At 50.2% G+C, this 17,688-nt stretch overlaps 1 protein-coding gene across 1 annotated transcript in view; it reads left to right on the top strand.

Moving 5' to 3' along the window:
• Positions 1–17,688, top strand: part of XXYLT1 (xyloside xylosyltransferase 1) — a 166,146-nt gene that overhangs the window by 68,644 nt on the left and 79,814 nt on the right. The window lies entirely within an intron of this gene.

Below are 17,688 nucleotides of genomic sequence, written 5' to 3'. Positions count from 1 at the left end.
TCTGAGGATGAGGAGTTCAGCAGGAAGACACCCTGGGAAACCTGAGGAAGGGGCGGAGCTTTCACGAACAGAGCCCCGAACTGGATGTGCTGATGTGAGGGTCCAGAGAGAGGGGTGGCAGGTCGCCCGAGACATGCCGCAGAGGGGACGTCAGCTGTGTCCGCAGGCCCGGGGAATCAGTTCTCAGGCAGGGGTTTGGGCGTTCCTTCCCATTGGCTCTGAGTGGCCATGTCCTGCGTCTAACATCACATTTTCAGCAGACACTGTGGGCATATGTTCTGTGAGGTAAGGAGTGTTGCTATGGGAACAGCGACTTTGGCGTCTTCTTACTGACTTATTCACATTGTCAATTCCAGCTGCAAACTTCTGCCTTTTGCCTGTTGAGAGTCCCTAGGTAAGCCTAAGGGAATCAGTGCACGTAGGCCGCGGTGTGATACTAACTAATGTCATAATCTGCTCCACTTCTCCAGCCCCTCCGACTTCAGGATACGGCCAAATGTGGGGAACTGGAGAAGCCAAGGGAGCTTGATCGACATGATAAACTCATCGAGTAATCCCAGAGTGTCAGAGGTGGTACGTGCTGATGGGTCATCAGCGTGGATTGCTGCGTTTGAGATCGAGTAACAGAACCCAGATTCATCTTTAAGATCTGCTGCTCTGCATTTCATTGCAGTTGTTCTCAGATCCTGGGGGTGGAGTATGAGCACAAAGATATCAGAATTACCTGGAGGGGACTGAAACATTCTTTGTAGCCCTCCTCTACCCAAGATTGTGATAGGCACCCCAGGGTGGGGCAGGAGTGTCCTTCATCCTTGCAGGTCATTACTGGAGTGTGATCCCATAGTTAAAACTATATCCTATCTTTTAGATATGTGGGCAGATAAAAGATTCTGCCTGCTCACCTTATCCATGCCTTGACCGAGCTACTATATGCTGACAACATCTGCATTAGTAAGCGAGGCTGGACTGGACTGCAGGAACAAACATACCCTGAATTATCAGTGCTTTAATACCTCTTTTTTTTTTTTTTTTTCATTCCAAGCAAATTTCACTCTGGGTATAAGGCCTGCTAGGGCAGCTTCCTATCAAGCAATAACCCAGGGGTCCAGGCTTTTCCATCCTGTAGCTATGCCACCTGGAACTCACAGCTCGCAGGGGATGAGGGGTTGGGGCTGTACCGTGGCTTCTCACTGTTCAGTCCAGAAGTTACACCCATCACTCCTGCTCATGGTCCATTATCCGGGAACTAGTTGGATGGCCACCTGACCGCAAGGAGCCAGGAGAACAGGTCATGGGTGAGCACTAGCAGTGTCCTTACCTCCAGATCTGCCTGACACCTGCTTTTAGAAAGTTTCCGTTAGCACTGGTCCTAGAGATCTCCGTCTGAATGTCCCAAAGCTACATCAAAGTCAACATGCATCACAGAACTGATTGTCTTCTTCTCCTAAGTTTACCTTTTCCTTATCTTTTAATCATAGGTTGCCTGAGCCAGAAACAACTCCTCTCAGACTTCCTTCCTCCCTCATTCCCCCCAGGATTGTCAGATGGTCTCACCAGTTCTCACACATATCTCTTGATGGCTCTCCTGTCTTTTCCTGTCTACGGGCTGGTACTCAGTCCTTGCAGACTGCATGGCTACTCTGGTCGTAAAAATTTGAAATGCTGACATTCTGGTTGGTAAGTTGCCACAGCCCCTACTACCCTGTAGGTAGTAGCAACACTGGCCTGGCTGGACCTCCAGGATCCTGCTCCAGTGGTCCAGGCGGCCACCTTTCCCTTTGGTTGGCTTTGCTTTGTGCTCTATTGACCCATGAGCCTTCTTTTTACTTGTAAGGTCCTGCCACTTGTCTTCTAAGTACTTAGTTTGAAGATCACCTCCTGGGTGTCCTCGCCTGACCCCCTCTCCCCAGCAGAGTTTTCTGTTTGCCTCTGTGGCCCTGAGAACACAGCCCTGACTGCTCTTTGGGATAGCTGTTTTTCTAGTTGCCCCCATGAGACACTCAGCTCCTTAAGTGGATAGCTTCCTCACAGTGAATTTGGTTCTGGGAGAGTCTTGTATTTCCTCCTTTAAAAATCAATAGTTGTGGGAAGTGCCAAGCACGGTACTGGGTGCTAATATTATAAGCTCTCATGGAGCCTACAGTCTCATGGGACAGGCCGACCATAAGTAAATAAACAAATAAATATATAATTACAAATTGTGAAAAGTCCTAAGAAGAAAAAGAACGGGGTAGCTAGAACAGGAGAGTATAAGCAAGTCCTTGGGCTTGGACCATAGGGTCCTGATCCTAGGACCCTTCTCCTCAGCCCCTAGGGAGGGAAGCGAAAAATGAATCTTCCTTTTTTTTTTTAAAGATGTATTTATTTTAGGGAGAGAGAGAGAAAGAGAGAGAGAGCGCACATGCATGCACATGGGGGGAGGGGCAGAAGGAGAGGGAGAGAGAGAGAATCTCAAGCAGACTCCCTGCTGAGCATGGAGCCTGACATGGGGCTCGATCCCAGGACCCTGAGATTATGACCTGAGCTGAAATCAAGAGTCAGGCACTCAACTGACTGAACCACCCAGGCACCCCGAAAGGTGCATCTTTTGAGGGTCTGGAGACTTGAGACAAAATGGGGTGGGGAGTGTGAGGTTTTCGAGACATCCAATGGTGAGGCTGCATTTCCTGGCTGCTATGAGACTTGGTTTATAGGACGCGGACATGGGATGACCCACAGGCTTCATTAAACAAGGCAGTCACCAGAGAAGTGCCTGCATGGCCTGGTGTCCACCTTGTGCCGTGGGCTTCCCGTCCAGCCACTGGCTCAGTGAGGGAGCCAAAGGCTGTGCCAGTAGCGTTCTGCTGACACAGCTTCTGTGGTCTCATCACCTGTGGGAGGCATCCCAGGAGTGACAGCTGGTGACTGTCCTTCAGGGAAAGGGGTGGTGGCCTCTGATAGGCAACAGGAGGAACTCTCTGGCAGGAGCAGTTGCTTTGTAGGGAGCAGAGCAGTGCCTGCTTGGTAAACGGAAGCTCACTTCACCCAAAGAAATTCCTTTAAGTACGATTCCCTGGAGCCCGTATTTTACCCCAAGTTGCTTGCCTGGTGTGGTGGGGATGGGGGGGGGAGGAAGAAACTTTGGGGAATTAGGAAGCTCACTGGCTCTTTGAAAATCAGAAAGGAAAACGACAGAGCTTTAAAATGATGCTTTTAATCACTGAGAAAATAGGATTCAGTTAATAAAAATACAGTTTCATGCCAGTTTTTTAGGCATATATTGAGTGTGCCCTGGGAAGTGGTTTTTTTTTTTTTGGGGGGGGGGGGCCAAGTCTTTGAAAACTCTATGTCATTTGGCATCAGGCACCACCAAGGTCAGCTGCCTCCCAGATGTAGGTACTATGTCGGTGGTTGTAGGGTTAGAACTGAAGGGGCCCGAAGGACCCAGAGGCCACAGTGAGGCCAACCACTGTGACAGGGACCCATGAGCCACACCGGCTTCTTGGCCTCACCAGAACCACCGATGAGGAGTCACGAATGCTGCCTGTTGGCTCACTGGCATGCGCCAGTGGGTGCTTGGTAAGCATTGGTTCTATTCTTTGTTCGGTTTCTCTGTCCCAGGAGTCAGAAGGAGCAAAGTAGCCCTCGGGGAGGCTGATCAGATTTGGAGCAGTAGACTTCAGAGCAGCTGGAGAGAGCCCCCCCTTTTATCTGTGAATACTCTTTTTGAGGCCCCCACCCTTTGTGTGTGGCCCCAGCTCCTAGCAGGGCAGGGCCACGCTGGGCTGTGCCAGAGCTTCCTCACTGGGTTGTGGGAGAACATGGGAGTGTTTGTGTCCGTGGGACTCAGGCAGATTCTTGGTGCCCAGAGAGGGGGGTGGGCCAAGCAGCCCCAGGCAGGGGGATCCCAGCTGTGTTTCCCTCCCCCCAGGCGGGGCTCCAGTTAGCCAGTCCCAGAAAAGCTTGAGCTCCTCCGTCTGCAGCCTCACACCTGTCTGAACCATGGCTTTAATTCAAAGCCTCTCCCCCTCTTGTCCCGACTATTACAGCTGCCCATTCACTGTCCCCCTCCTCAGTCTGGCCCCTCCACACAGCTTGGGAGGGCTTTGTAGTACAGAGGCCGGACCCCGTCAGTCTTCTGCTCAGCAGGGCCCTGGCTCCCTGCCATCCCTTGCCCCCAGACTGCCTTTCCAGTGGCCTAACCTCCCCTGTGCCCCTTACAAGTCCTTTACCCCAGCCAAGCTGGCTGTCTTTCTGCTCTCCTAGCAGGGCTTCCAGGCTCACATGGCTCTGCCTTTGCTGACGCCAGGCTCTACTGTAATTCCATTTCTCACTGGTGCTGATCAGTGTTTCAAAGCCTGTTGTAGACTGAATTGTATATCCCCCAAATTCAGATGTGGAAGCCCAACTCCCAAGGATGGTATTTGGAGATGGGCCTTTGGGAGGATATTAGGGTTAAATGAGGTCATCAGGGTGGGGCCCTGGCCAGATGGCATTGGTGTCCTTATTGAAGAGGCAGAGTGGCCAGAGTGTGGCTCTCTGAGCGAGCACAGAGGAAAGGCCTGTGAGGATGCAGGGGGAAGGTGGCCGTCTACAAGGCGGGAAGAGACCCCTCAGCGAAAAGTGAATTGGTCAGCACCAGGGTTGTGGACTTCCGGCCTCTTGGACTGTGAGAGAATCAGTGTCGCTCGTGTAAGCCACCCAGTGTATGGTATTTTGTTACGGCAGCCTGAGCTGGCCAGGACGAGGCCCAAGCGAATACCTAGTCTCCTCCAGTGCGCCTGCTCGCTGTCCCCACAGCACTGCCCCCGCGCCCTGGACCCTGAGCGCAGGCGTCTTTGGGTCATGGTTGCCGCTGTTACTTTGTCTCTATCACTAGTCTGTGAGCAGTTCCAGGGCAGAGACTTTGTTTTGCTTCGCCTAATCAGCCAGATATCATATGTTTATTCAACTAATAATTGAATGAAAATTGAACGAATTAACCCCCACCCCTGCCCCACACCCGACTTCTTTACAGGTGGCTGCCGGGCTGCGTGGAGGGCTTTATGGCCACTTTTCTGGTCTCCCTGCTCTCGATAATCGATCGTTGAACCTGAGTCCTCCTGTGTACTGATGTGAGTGTGGGGCGGGGGTGGAGGAGGGGCCCCACAGTGCTATTTTCCACCCTCATTATGCTCTGGTTTGCGTGGCTTTCCTGGCCCAGTCGGTGAGAGGAAAGGAACTGTTTTGGCAGTAGCACAAAGGAGAGCTGAGGCCGGATCAGAACCGGCCCTGTAAGGACAGGGAGGTGTTGGGGAGGGGAGCGTGCCTGTGTCCCTAGGCCTTCCTCTCATGGCCTTCGTTGAGGAACCACAGTTGCATTCTCTGTCTTCAGACCCCAGCCCCCTAGAAACTAGGTGACAGAAGCCGTTGCCTAGATGGGGGAGCTCTGTTGCAGCTCTCAAGTTGAGCACCCTCACTGCTGAGGGCACAGCCTCAAGAGCCGGGGAGCCCGAGGGGCATGGCACGTCCAAAGCCAGGACCCCTGGCTGGGGACAGAGGCACAGAGAAGTGCCAGGTCTGCAGAGCGGGGAGGCTGCCCAGTCAGGCCACCTTCCTGCCCTGCTAAAGTCCCCTGGCGGGTCTGATGCCTGCCCACCCTGCACTCTGGCCACAACTTTCACACCTCCCCCCCTTCATGCGAACGTGCTAAAGGCCAGCCCTGGTTTTTCACCAGTGGCTCCCTCTGCTCTCTCTTCCCCTGGATCTTGGCTTTTCTCTTTCCCATCGTCCAGGTCTCAGCTCAATGCTGCTTGTGCAGAAGGCCTTCTCTGCTCCCCAGCTTGCCCCTCACCTATCATGCTGCACCCCCTTCCTCAGCATGTACTGCGGTGTGCGGTCGTCTCATCTGGACTGGGAGTGACGTGAAAGCAGGGCCCTGGGCTGTCTTCCCTGCTCTATCTGCAGTGGCTGGAACACCAGGCACACAGCAGGGGGCTAATAAATATTTGCTGGATGATCAAAAGAATGCAAAGTTATCCATCATGAGTAGGAAAGGCATTCCGAGTCTCAGAACTGTGCAGCGCGTTGCCGGCCTGTGTGGGCTTGGTGGGCCGAGCAGAGGGCCTAGCTCGGGGCTGCCCCTGGCCTGGGAGGGAAAGCAGGACTGTGCTCACACTGTCAGCCTCTGGGGGTGTGTCTACTCCCAAGTGGTGTACTTCTGGCAACGCCGACTTTTTGCTTTTTCTATAGCATGTCAAGCCTCTCATGAGATGCAGAAGGAACACTTGGTGCAGTTCTGGATTTTCCTTTTGAAAAGAGGGCTCCATCCTTGAACAGAAAATCGTAGCTGTGCCTGAGCTAGAAGTGTTTGGGGTGGTTAGGAAGACCCTGAAGTTTTAGAGACTGTTTATATCAAAGAAATTAAAGTTAGCAGTCATTGCAACTGTACTTAAGATAGGAGTGGAGGTGAATGTGTTTTAAAAAGAAAACAGGACTCATCCTGGCTTCCACAGAAAAGGAACATTCCTTTTTCTTTTGGTATGTGTTTGCTGTTCCTATGACCACAGAGTCATACCCGGTTTTATAATTGAAATCGTTTGGGAATCGTTTTAAGCTTGTTCAACTCTGCTGTCACTGACCGTTAACCAAACTCCGTACCTGGGTGTTGATCACTAATCACTAAGAGTGTCACAATTAACTGTTACATGAATGGTACAGAGGCAGCTTCAACTCTTAACAGTGGACTGGAATATTCATAAACAAATTTGCCCTGACCTCGTCTTCCAATAGCCAGACCATAAACACTGACATGTGGGAAACTATCTGCCTTGGTAGAGGAGAGAACGGGGCAGGTCAAGGCCTCCTTGCTGAATCAGAGCGCTGCAGGTGTGGACAACAGTCGAGATACCAAAAATCTGGACACCATCCTGCCAAGAAAAGGTTAAAATGTCATGTTTCCATAGGAATTCTCAAGTTTTTCCTTCATACAGGCATGCAGGAAATTAAACCACAAGAAAGGCCAAGTTGAATTTCCTAATCCACCCCAAACAATGAAATTTGAAATGTGGGTTTATGGTTGGAAAGTGACTGGGTAAAAATAGTGCTGAATGACTCAACAAATCAGCCTCTTAGGCTCCCAGAGCTGCTACTGCTGGTGGGCTTGGGAGCAGGACCCCGGGGTGGGGCTGGGCACAGCCTGCCTGCCTTGGGGGGGGCGGGGCTGCCGGGAGAACTCAGTCCCACTCCTGACACCTCCTGCCCCGTACTCAATTCCAGAAGTGCCCAGTCCAGGCTCACCACTGCCCTTTGGTGCCATGACTCAGAGGGAGGCCCCTGGCCTGCTTTGAGGGTGGGCTTCAGTTGCGCTCTCTGTTTTGGGACAGCGGCAGCTTTACCTTCAGCCCCCATTTTCCGTGGTGAGGTTCTCTCAGTCATTTACCCGACAGGAAGGGCTCGCTCCCCCTCAGGCTAACCCCTTTGCTGCAGAGAATTGACTGAACTTTCCAGGTTGTGATCTTAAGTCCTCGGTGGGCTGCTCTTTCTTTTTTGGATTCCTCCAGGCCTGGAGCTCTGAGAATGCAAATTGGCCTCTGAAAGAAAGACTCATCAGAGTAGACCTGAGGGTTTTTCTAAGCTGCAGAGATACCCAAAGCTCATGCCATTGGCCTTGAATTTCCAAATGTAGCCGGCAAGAGGAGATGTGGAAAATGTAGCACAAATACACTTACATAAATGACAGGAAAAAAATCAGATGAGAGTAACGCCCAGCTTGTCATTTGCTCTTCTCTTTTTTCTTTTCTTTCTTTTCTTTTCTTTCTTTTCTTTTCTTTTCTTTTCTTTTCTTTTCTTTTCTTTTCTTTTCTTTTCTTTTCTTTTGCCTTTGGAAATCCAGAAAGCTACCTTGTGGTGAAGTAGGAAGAAGGCAGAAGTCTCTAGACGGACTTGATACTAGATAGATTATAAAAATGGGTAACTCTAGCCACCTTGAGAAGGAATCCTAAAAAAAATCTTGAGGTTATGGTTAGATGCCTCAAATCTGATACATGTTGCCAGAAAATAGATATATTATATCTATGAGGTAGTTAATCCCCTTAAAAATGTTTCTAATTTAAAAGCAATACAATGTCCACTTTGAGAAGATTTGAAGTATTTTTAAAAAATGCACATTTTCTTCCAGTCTCATATGTGTATATATGTATATACACATAAGTACATAAAACTTTGGATATGTTTGACATACTGATAATCATATATTATATATTATAACATTATGTGTTTTAAAATACTAATTTATTTCCATGATTACAAAAGAATTCGTATGTATGGTAGAAATTTAGAGAAATGTAAGTATCTGTAACGCCACTATGGGCCGAGGGTCTGTGCAGCTGGGCTCCAAAGATGACCTACCTCATCGGCCATGCCTCCCAGACCCACAGCTTCATGTCGTCCCCCTCCTGGAACTTGGGCTGGCCCTGTGACTCGTTTTTGACGGAGAAGATACTGTGGAAGTGACGCAGCAGGACTTCCAAGCCTCAGTCCCCGGGAGCAGCACATTCTCCTCCTGGGTCTCTCGGAGCACTTGGAATCCAGCTGCCATGCTGGGCAAAGCCAAACCCCCATGAAAGTGCTCCGGTGGACAGCACAGTGGAACGCTCTTTGCCGACAACCAGCGGCAACTGCTAGCAGCGTGAGTAATAGGGCTGTCCAGCCTGGCCCAGCCTTTTGGCCGACGGCAGCCTCCACCGCTGTTTTTACTGTCCCCACAAGAGAGACCCCCCGTGAAAACCGCCCAGTAGGCGTCGTTGAGCCACGGAACCACGAGGGATAAGCATAGACTGAAGACGCTAACTTTTGGGGTGGTTTGTTATCAGCAACAGATACAGTGGCATGGGTGTGGGCGGACTTCGAAGTAAACCTGTTTAAAGGGACTCAGACTCTAGAAGCACTTAACCTGACATGTGCATTTCTGCTCTGTCACTCACTAGCTGTAGGACTTTGGGTGAGTTCTTTGGTTACTATAAACCTTCGTTCTCTACATTTGTTAAATGGAAACTGGGAGATTTAAAAGTATTCTTGTGTGTGGCACGTAGTAGGTACTAAACCAATGTGAGTTTCGTATGTAATATTTATCACCATGAACAATGGTCATGAGGAATGTTGGAAACAGCAGTGGCAGTGGGGGCAGCAGAGAATGTATCATGAAAGTGCTACTATATTTGCAATTTTTGAGGCTAAGAACAATGTCCTTCATTTCTGAACCTCTTCCACACTGTCCTAGCACTTGGCACACAGTGGGGACTTTATGGCTTGCTTGGCTTGGCACAGCGGAGGTCAACGGAGCGAGTCCTGTCTTCTGTGCCTGATCTATTTATCTTGTGCTCTTCTGAGAACAAGCTGCTAGGTTATGAGTGAGGGAAAAGGGCCACCTCTGTTCAGAATCATGGGTGGCAGATCCGAGAAGGGTCTGGGAGGTCATCTGTCCTAAGCCTCCCGTCTCTATAGTCTGGGAGAGCCGATGCCCAGATGGGAGGTGGCTTGCTCAAGGCTGGGTGTAAGGCAGAGTCAGACCCGTGAGCCAGGCCTCTACCCCACGCCCTGTCTACTCACACTTGCCTAAATTTCCTAAAGTCACATTTCATTAAAGAAGGTAGAGCCTGTGCCTCATTTGTTTTACAAAACAGAGGAAAGCCGGGGTGGGGTGGTGTTGCCTTCTGAAACTCTCTGTGATACTTGCTTCTCTCTTCAATTATTTATTTTTGTGAGAATGCTCAAGGGCCCTCTAGCCTGGTGCTGCTGGAGGTTTTTAAAGAGGGTCATTGTCCCCCAGCCCCCTACCCCCCAGGTGCTTGGAAGATGGACCTAAAGTCCCAACGACCCCAACCCTGATGCTTCCAGTCAGGGAAGAATTTGCTTGGCACGACCTGCCATAAATGGGGATGCCAGCAAGTTCTTCTTTACAGTAGGATGCCAGTTAATAAACCCAGAGGGAAAGAAGGCATTCGGTGGTAACCATTATAGTAATCCTTTATTCAGATGAGAAGAGTCAATGGATGCTGAACCAGAGCAGGCACAAATTTGTTCAGGAAGAGGATATTTTCATAGTCCCGAAATGTTTCCCCCATAATGCTATTGTTGTAGAGAACAAATGGTAACTTCACAATGATCAAAATTAACATCATTGATAATGGGCCAGATTGACCTGCTGTGCCTCTGATGTGATCGAGCAAGAACACAGCCTTGCTTCTGTGCTGTTCTTGACAAAGATGCATAATTTGAATCTGATCGCGAGGAAACATTAGACAAATGCGCATCGAGGGGGCTTTACAAAATAATTGGCCTGTACTCCTCAGATTGTCCTAGGCCATGGCAGATGAGGAAAGGCTGCGGAACTCCTTCAGGTGGAAGAGACCGGACCACTGTATGTCATCCACAGATTTTGTTTTTGGACAATTGGCAAATTTCGAATGGGGCTATAGATTAAATGGCAGTGATGTATTAGTGTTAATCTCCTGGGCCTGGTGGTTGTACTGTCATGAGAGTGGCCTTCATTCCTAGGAAATACATACTGAAATATTTTAGAGCCTAAATTCTCTCTCTCTCTTTTTTTTTTTTTTTGCTATCATCGGCAATTATGTCAGTTTGGCATTCTATTTTATGTCTTTAATTAAAAATTAAAACAAATAACTTAACCTTTACTTAATTAAAAAATAGAAACTAGTTGATTAAATGAAATTAAAATTTAATTGAAACAGGCAAATGAATTAATTAGTGCTTAGGTACAGTTTGGTAGACAGAATCTTTTCTACTGTAGAGTCTGGAACGCGAACAAGTTAGAAAGAGGGTTTCTTGAGTGCCCTCTCCATGGGCAGGCAGATTTGTCTTTTAAATGGAAGTTAGAATGGAGCCTTGTGACCTCTCCCTGTTCTTGGGTAATTCTTAGTAGCCAGCAGACTCAGGCTCCTGTGGGGTTCCCCTTAACCTTGGTAAACAGGGATGAAAGCATTGAAATGCAGACTGTCTTGGTGGGAGAACCCATAAAATGAAGACAATAAACCCTACATTTAAGGATTAAATGAGGTGAAATACATAAAAATACCTAGCTCAGAATCTGGCCGTTGGAACCTCATTTTATAGGTGATGATAGATAGTTCACTTTCTTTCTTTTTTTTTTTTAATGTAGCATAAGAATCAGTAAAATAACATGACATTTTGGCAAGAGGCCTGGCTCAGGAGACAGGAAGCCTGAAGAGCTATTTGACCATTGGCCAAGTCCGTCTGCAAACCGTCACGGGGCCACAGGTGCTGCTCCTGAAAAGATTAAAACCATATTTTTTTCTCCTGATGCAGAAGGTAAGGGAATGGGTAGGTCTTCACATATAAATCTCAGAAAGGTATTCTGGGTTCCTACTATGAGAAACTGGTTTTTCTCTGTGAAAGTTGTCGTGCTGTGGATTTCTGGGCACAAGGAATGATGGAGGGCCACTCTCCCTTCGGCTGCCCCACAGTCCTGGGAGAACTTGCTTATGTTGCCGAGGGCAGCCTTTTTCTCCTGGGGGGGGGGAGTTGGCAGTTTTCCGCCTGATTGCACTTACCCTCCTTGTGCAAACTTCTCAGTAGTGCATGCCACTGTCATGGTCGCAGGTCCTTCTGCTGTGCACAGCTGGAGAGGGGGCAGAAGGCGAGCTGGGCCTCTGAGGGTGGGCTGCAGGACCCCACTGAGGGAAGGATGAGTCTGCTGGGTGAAAAGGACTCGGGAAGTTCAGCCGCAGGAAAGAGGAAAGGATTCCCCGTTCATACCAGGAAGAATGGCCAAAATACAATTTTTCTTAGTGACGTGGAAGAGAGGGCCAAGGTGCCAGCCAAACTGTCTGTGCTTGCATCGGTGTTGTCATCAGGGACCCTTGGTCAGTGTCCTTGCCTAGCACACCACCAGGCAGTGTGCATGGAGTGTGCATTCAGCGCCAGGATGGAACAACATGCTGGCCACACGAGAGGCCTGTCGCCAGAAACAGCGTTAAGCGGTGGCAGCCGTCCTTGCACAGGCGCCCCCGAGGAGGCATGGTGCCCACAGAACTCCCGTGGCATTACAGAGACCGTTTGGGGATTATGATCCTGCTCGGAGGGTCTGCCCAGCTCTCTGGGCTCTGGCATGGTTCACCTTACTAGTGACCATGTCTGGATTCCAAGAGACACGTCGGGACACCAGGTGGAGAGCCATGCTGGAAGGGAAGTGTGAGGCCGGCGAGGGAGGACAGGAGTCCTTCAGGGTGGCAGCCCAGGACCAGCAGGCACAGCCTCAGTGGTAGGCCAGCGAGGAGCAGGTGAGGGCTGAGCAGAGGTCTGGAAGGTGAGTGGACAGGAGTGCCAGCAGGAGCATGCCAGCGGCTCTGCTGCGGTGAGAGGACTTTGTGAACAAGAAAGGAGTATGTGGACATGGGTCAGACGACTTGCTCCTGGTTCCTATTTTGCCATTATTGACTGTGTGACCTTAGCAAAACTTAATCCTCTGGGCCTCTATTTCTTCATCTGTCGAGTGGGTGGAATTACTACGTGCCAGCTGTGGAAGGACTGCTAGCTAGTTGCCGCTGTCTGTCTGTTCTCCTTTTTCATTTATGAGCGAATCCCATTTATTTGGGAGCAGCATTATGCCCAGTAAATGCATTAATTTCACAGCTTCCCTTGCAGCTAGGTGTGGCCATGTGACTAAAATAGGGCCTTCCAGGAGGGTTGTTGAGAGGGTCTGCCTTATTGCAGGGGACAAGGGGAGGAGACCTTTCCCTTTCTTCCTTCTTGTTGTCGGGATGCAGCCAGGTTGATGGGAGCCCCAGTAGCTGTCTTGCACCATTCAGTGACCTTGAGAATGGAAACCAGACGTAGGATAACAGAATGGAAAGATAGAAGGGGCTGGGACCTTTGATAGCTTTACAAAGCAGCCCTATAATCCCTGGATGACTTCGCTTTGGCCTTATGTGTTATTCAGACCATGGTTACTTGACATCTTATGTTATAGCACCTGGACCCTGGAGGGTTGTTGAAAGGTTTAAATGAGCTGAAGCATAGCCAAGAGTTTTGTGAGTTGGGAATGCACTTTGAACATTGCTAGGTGCTGTAAAAATATAAGCAATCAGTCCTGTTGTTGCCATTGTCATTTGCGGAAGCCTAAGGGGCAGGGCTGCGGTGGACAGGCCCTGACAAGCTGGCTGGGCCAGAGGCACGAGTGTGTGGCAGAGCAGAGCATGGGGATGGGGAGCTGCTTGGTTAGTTTTCCTGATTTTACAGTGAATCCACAAGGGTGACCTGGGTTCAAATGCTGGGAAAGAGGGAGAGCGTGTTTGGGGGAGGTAGAAGAGAGGGCAGGGGAGATTAGAAACAGGAGCCTGCACAATTCCAATAAAGAACCTTAGAGTGAGCAATTTGGAAAGTTGATCTGTGACCGTCCGGGCAGACCCATGGTAACCGCATCACTATTTTCAGAAAACACCTGTTAATTCTACGCAGAGAAGATAGTTTGCTACAGCTGCCATCCCCAGGGGTCTGTGAGAAAAGCCCGCTGGTGAAGAGCAGAGACCAGGCGTCAGTCTCAGGGTCGGTGAACAAAGTGAGAATGCGGCCGTGCCCCAAATAGGAAGCAGGGCAGATAAAGAATAAAATCTCTAGCAGACCCCAGGGAGCTATAAGCTGTGGAGAGGTCAGCAGGGGCCATGGACATCTACGCCGTAGAAATGAAAGAAAGGGGGCTATTCTGCTTTCCAGATCTAAAACCCAGTTTCCTCTGCAGATTGAAATTCACAAAGAAGTGCCTGAGCTGTAATTTCATCCTGGCAATAGAAGCGAGAGGAAAATGGAGACCAGGTGTTGTATGTGTTGTCGTATATTATATACGTCCCTGAAGTTCTTCAGCCAAGTTGGAAATAAATTCTGTCCTATCCTAAAGGATATGATTTATGTACCTAGTCACCGAAGGCACGAGGGGGGAGGGAGGAGGTGCATGTTACACTGGTGCTGAAGCAAAAACTGTCTTCTCATAATAATTTGTTTTGTTTTGTCCACAAAACAGGAGCTGATGGTTATAAAGAATGTGAGAGCCGGCCCATAGCTCACAGTCAGTTTTCCCTGCTTAATTTTGAGGGGGGGGAGGAGGGCTGGAAGAAAGAATTTGTTGTATAGCTAATACATAAAACTGACTGTGGTCATTAATTTCAACCCCTTGGCCCCCAAACCTTTTACCAGAGCTGCTAACAGGTTGTATAAATCACTCTTAGGAACTCCATTTCCTCCCTTCCCTGGCTCAGAGGCAGGGGCCGGCTGCTGACGTGAAAACAGAGCAGCCCAGGGAGAGGCAGACCCGAGCCTGCTGTGTCCGTGGCCATCCAGGGGCCAGCGGGTAGGGTAGCGTGGGGGTGAAGAGCAAGCGTGGGCTTTAGAGCCCAGCAGATTCCATGTGAGTCTCAGCCCCAGCTCCACCCCTTGCCAGCTGTGTGATCCTGGTTACCGTACTTCATCTCATTCGTCAAGCAGAAGCAATCATGCCAATCTCGGCGTGTTTGGATGCTTACATGAATATAATAATACATTTTATACAGGTTGGCTATTGTCATTGAAAACTTCCTTTCAACTTTTGTGGCACAAAACCCCTTTTTTCCTGACATTTCTCCACTGGTCTCCACTCGATGAAAGGGAACCCCAGGAGTTTTCCAGCCTACCGGTGGTAGGGGTCTTGAGGGAGGTGGTTATGGGAAGTGGAAGCCCCTTCTCTGCCCACGGAAGTCCCAGTCAGCACGCCAGGGTGGCCTGGAGCTGTCTGATGTTTTCACCCTTGATGTGGCAGCCTTTCTTGTGTTTAAAGATAGGGGGGTTTTAAAAGGGACTCGGGGATGTCTGAAGGCTTTTCTCGGAAACCCCTGTGTGATGGATCCAACACGCTATCAAGTGAGGAAGTCTGTGATCTCAACTCTGACGCTTCTTCGCTAGGTTGCCTTAGACAAGTTGCCCGAACTCTCTGAGCCTCAGGTTTCTCATCCAAACACAGGAGGTACTAAGGCCCACCCAGCAGAGGTGTGCGCAAGTTCATGAGGCGGGTCAGCACGTGGAAGACCCTGTCCTGGGCGTGGCACACACACCCCCTCTCTCTGCTCCTAGGGAGGCCCATTGGCTGACCAGGCTGGAGGAGCCCCAGAAGTCTGTACCCAAGGCCTTGGGCCCTTGGTGTGCTCCACCGTGCCGCTTGGTGGCAGCTTCCCCCATAGTTAGCGAACTGTCCTGCTGCCGGGCCTTACATGGTGGAGGGAGTGGAGAAGGGGGCTTTGAAGGCACAGGGAAAAGTCCAGCTGGGAAATAACCCAAGATCTCTGTAGGAACTGAGAACCACCACAGCCCATTCCAAGTGCAGATGCCCTTGGGGACACAGCTGGGGTCTGTGCGTTGTGCTGGTGGGTCTACCTGACAGCCCGAGACCCTGTGGCAGGAAAAGCCAGTCTGCTGTGGCTGCATGGCGCATCAGGACTGGGCCTGTCCCTTGGGCCTCAAAACAGCTTCTCCTGGGCCCTGGGCCTCTTACAGTTAGAGGAGGTCTCTAAGGCAACCGTTCAGGTGCCCTTCAGCTCCTGCAAGCCAGAAGTCCTGCCCAACAGCAACGAAGAGGCCCCAGAGGCTAATAAAGCAGGTGACACGTTGCTGCCGTATTTCCAGGCGGACGGTGAGAAATCGGGCTTGCTTTCCGAGCAGCCATGTCCAGATTCTCAGCCTCTGACACCTCACGGAGCCCGGGTTGTCACAGTGTCCCCTTCTCCCTTCTCCCTGTCCTGGTTCATGGAAAGCTAGCTCTGGTGTTCTGAGCTGAAAGCTTTCTGATGTGTTATAAATATTTATCTCTGGGAAGCTCTGACGCTCTTTCAAGACAGAAAGGGAAAGAAGGTGCTTGCATGGTTGATCTGCCCCTCAGAGAAGGCCTGTTTGTTGTCCAGGGTGGGAGGCCCAGGGCTTACCCAAGCATGTCTGTCTTGTCATAATTTCCTGGTCTCTTTTGTTGTGTGGTGTTTATGCGTGTAAAGATGCATCTACCAGGAAATGTTTCTGGGGATAGGAGAAGGCGGGGAGAGGAGAGGAAGCTTCTTTCCCCCTTTTGTTTGTTTTTGGCTATCATTAATTACTCACTCTGGGTTGTAATTCCATCCATGGTCAGATGACATGCCTTGGGACTGGTTTAATTGGAGGCTGAAGACGAGCTGTCTCAAGCCTTTCCACAGGGGAATGTTGACTTGGGAAGCTCCCAGCTGGTTCTGAGGCCACGCGTGTTGCCTTCTCTAATGACTGGTGCTGAGGAGCGGCCCCATGGCCCCGCCAGGTTGGTGCTCAGGGCCTCAGGCAGCAGCATCCAGGCTGGGCCTCCCGAACCCTGAGAACACGCACCTGGACAGTCAGGAACTTCCTCGGTGCTGTCCAGGGCCAGGGTGGTCATAGGTGATAACGGGGTCTCTAGGTCCTGAAAGCTGCATCTTTAGCCAGAACTTTTAGTCTTGTCTTTCCTTTTCCAACTTGTTAGAAACAAGTGGCGCCGTTTTGTAAGCCTGAAACTGGAGTGTGAGAGGGTGAGGTGAGCAGATGTGGCCTCTTGTGAAGATGGTGCCACACTTTTTACTTTACCCGCTGGAGTTGAAGTTCAAGAGGAAATATGTCTCAGACTTAGATTCTTAGCGTCTTTTCCCATTTTGGTTGTCCTACATCAGTGGCTCCCGTCTTATGGTCAGACATTTATCAGTCCTGTGGTTGGGGGTTTCAGCCAGGACCCCGGAACCACCGTTCTTCCATTTCCGGAAATGGCCCGGCTCAGCCTGCCCGATCTCTTGCCCAACTACCGTCCCGCATGGAAAGCAGTGTTTAAAGCTCTGACTGCTGACCCGTGAAGTGACACTGCTGGGAGCTCCTCTGCATTCTGTCATCTCCCGAGGGGCCTGGCCAGCCAGTGTCAGCACTGGCGCTCATCCGAGGACAATGCCCCGCACAAAGGTGTTCCTCAAATACCTGGATGCCCACACAGGACTCTTCCTAACACATGGGCCAGCTTCCTTCTACCTGAGAAAATGACACACTTCACTTCTTGTTTTTGTGATTAAACACATACATGGCAAGATTTGTAAGTTTGAGGGGCTGATTGGAAGAACCCTCATCCAGCTAACTGGACGTCACAGCACCATGTTTCCAGGAATGTACAGGTCCAGCCAGAACAGAAGATGGCTTGGGGGGGGCGCTGAAGGGGGGACAGTATTTTACCACTGGTTGTCGTTCTCACACCAGGCACTGAGCTTGTGTCTCCGAGGGTGGTTCCTGGGTGTGAAGTCTGGCTCCTGCCCCCCTTTGAATGTTGTACAGCTCAAGGTGTGTTCTTAGAGAAATGTAAAGATTTGTTGGTTTTGTTTGTTTTCTAACATCCCTGCCTGCTGTTAATGAGAGACTATGGAGAGCACTTTCCCCAAAACTGGCACACAGTATGTGGATCACGGAGATGTCTTCTTTCTTAGCTGCTACTGTTCGTCTTCAGGTTCACGTTTTCACGGTGTGATATGCAGGTCCTCCATGAGCTCCTTGTACTGGGTGCCTGGCAAGTCTTGTACACAGCCCTTTGGGCTGTATTATTTTGGCCACAATATTTCCTGCTCTTGAGGAGTTTATGGCCCATGTTGGGAGTGGGTAGTGGCAGGGGGGTGCCGACCGACATGAGAGCATTAGCTA

The sequence above is a fragment of the Ursus americanus genome, chromosome 4 (genome assembly GCF_024610735.1).
Source record: "Ursus americanus isolate L20-20 chromosome 4, mUrsAme1.1.p, whole genome shotgun sequence".
NCBI classification, from domain to species: Eukaryota; Metazoa; Chordata; class Mammalia; order Carnivora; family Ursidae; genus Ursus; species Ursus americanus.
This window is presented reverse-complemented; position numbering and strand designations above follow the sequence as displayed.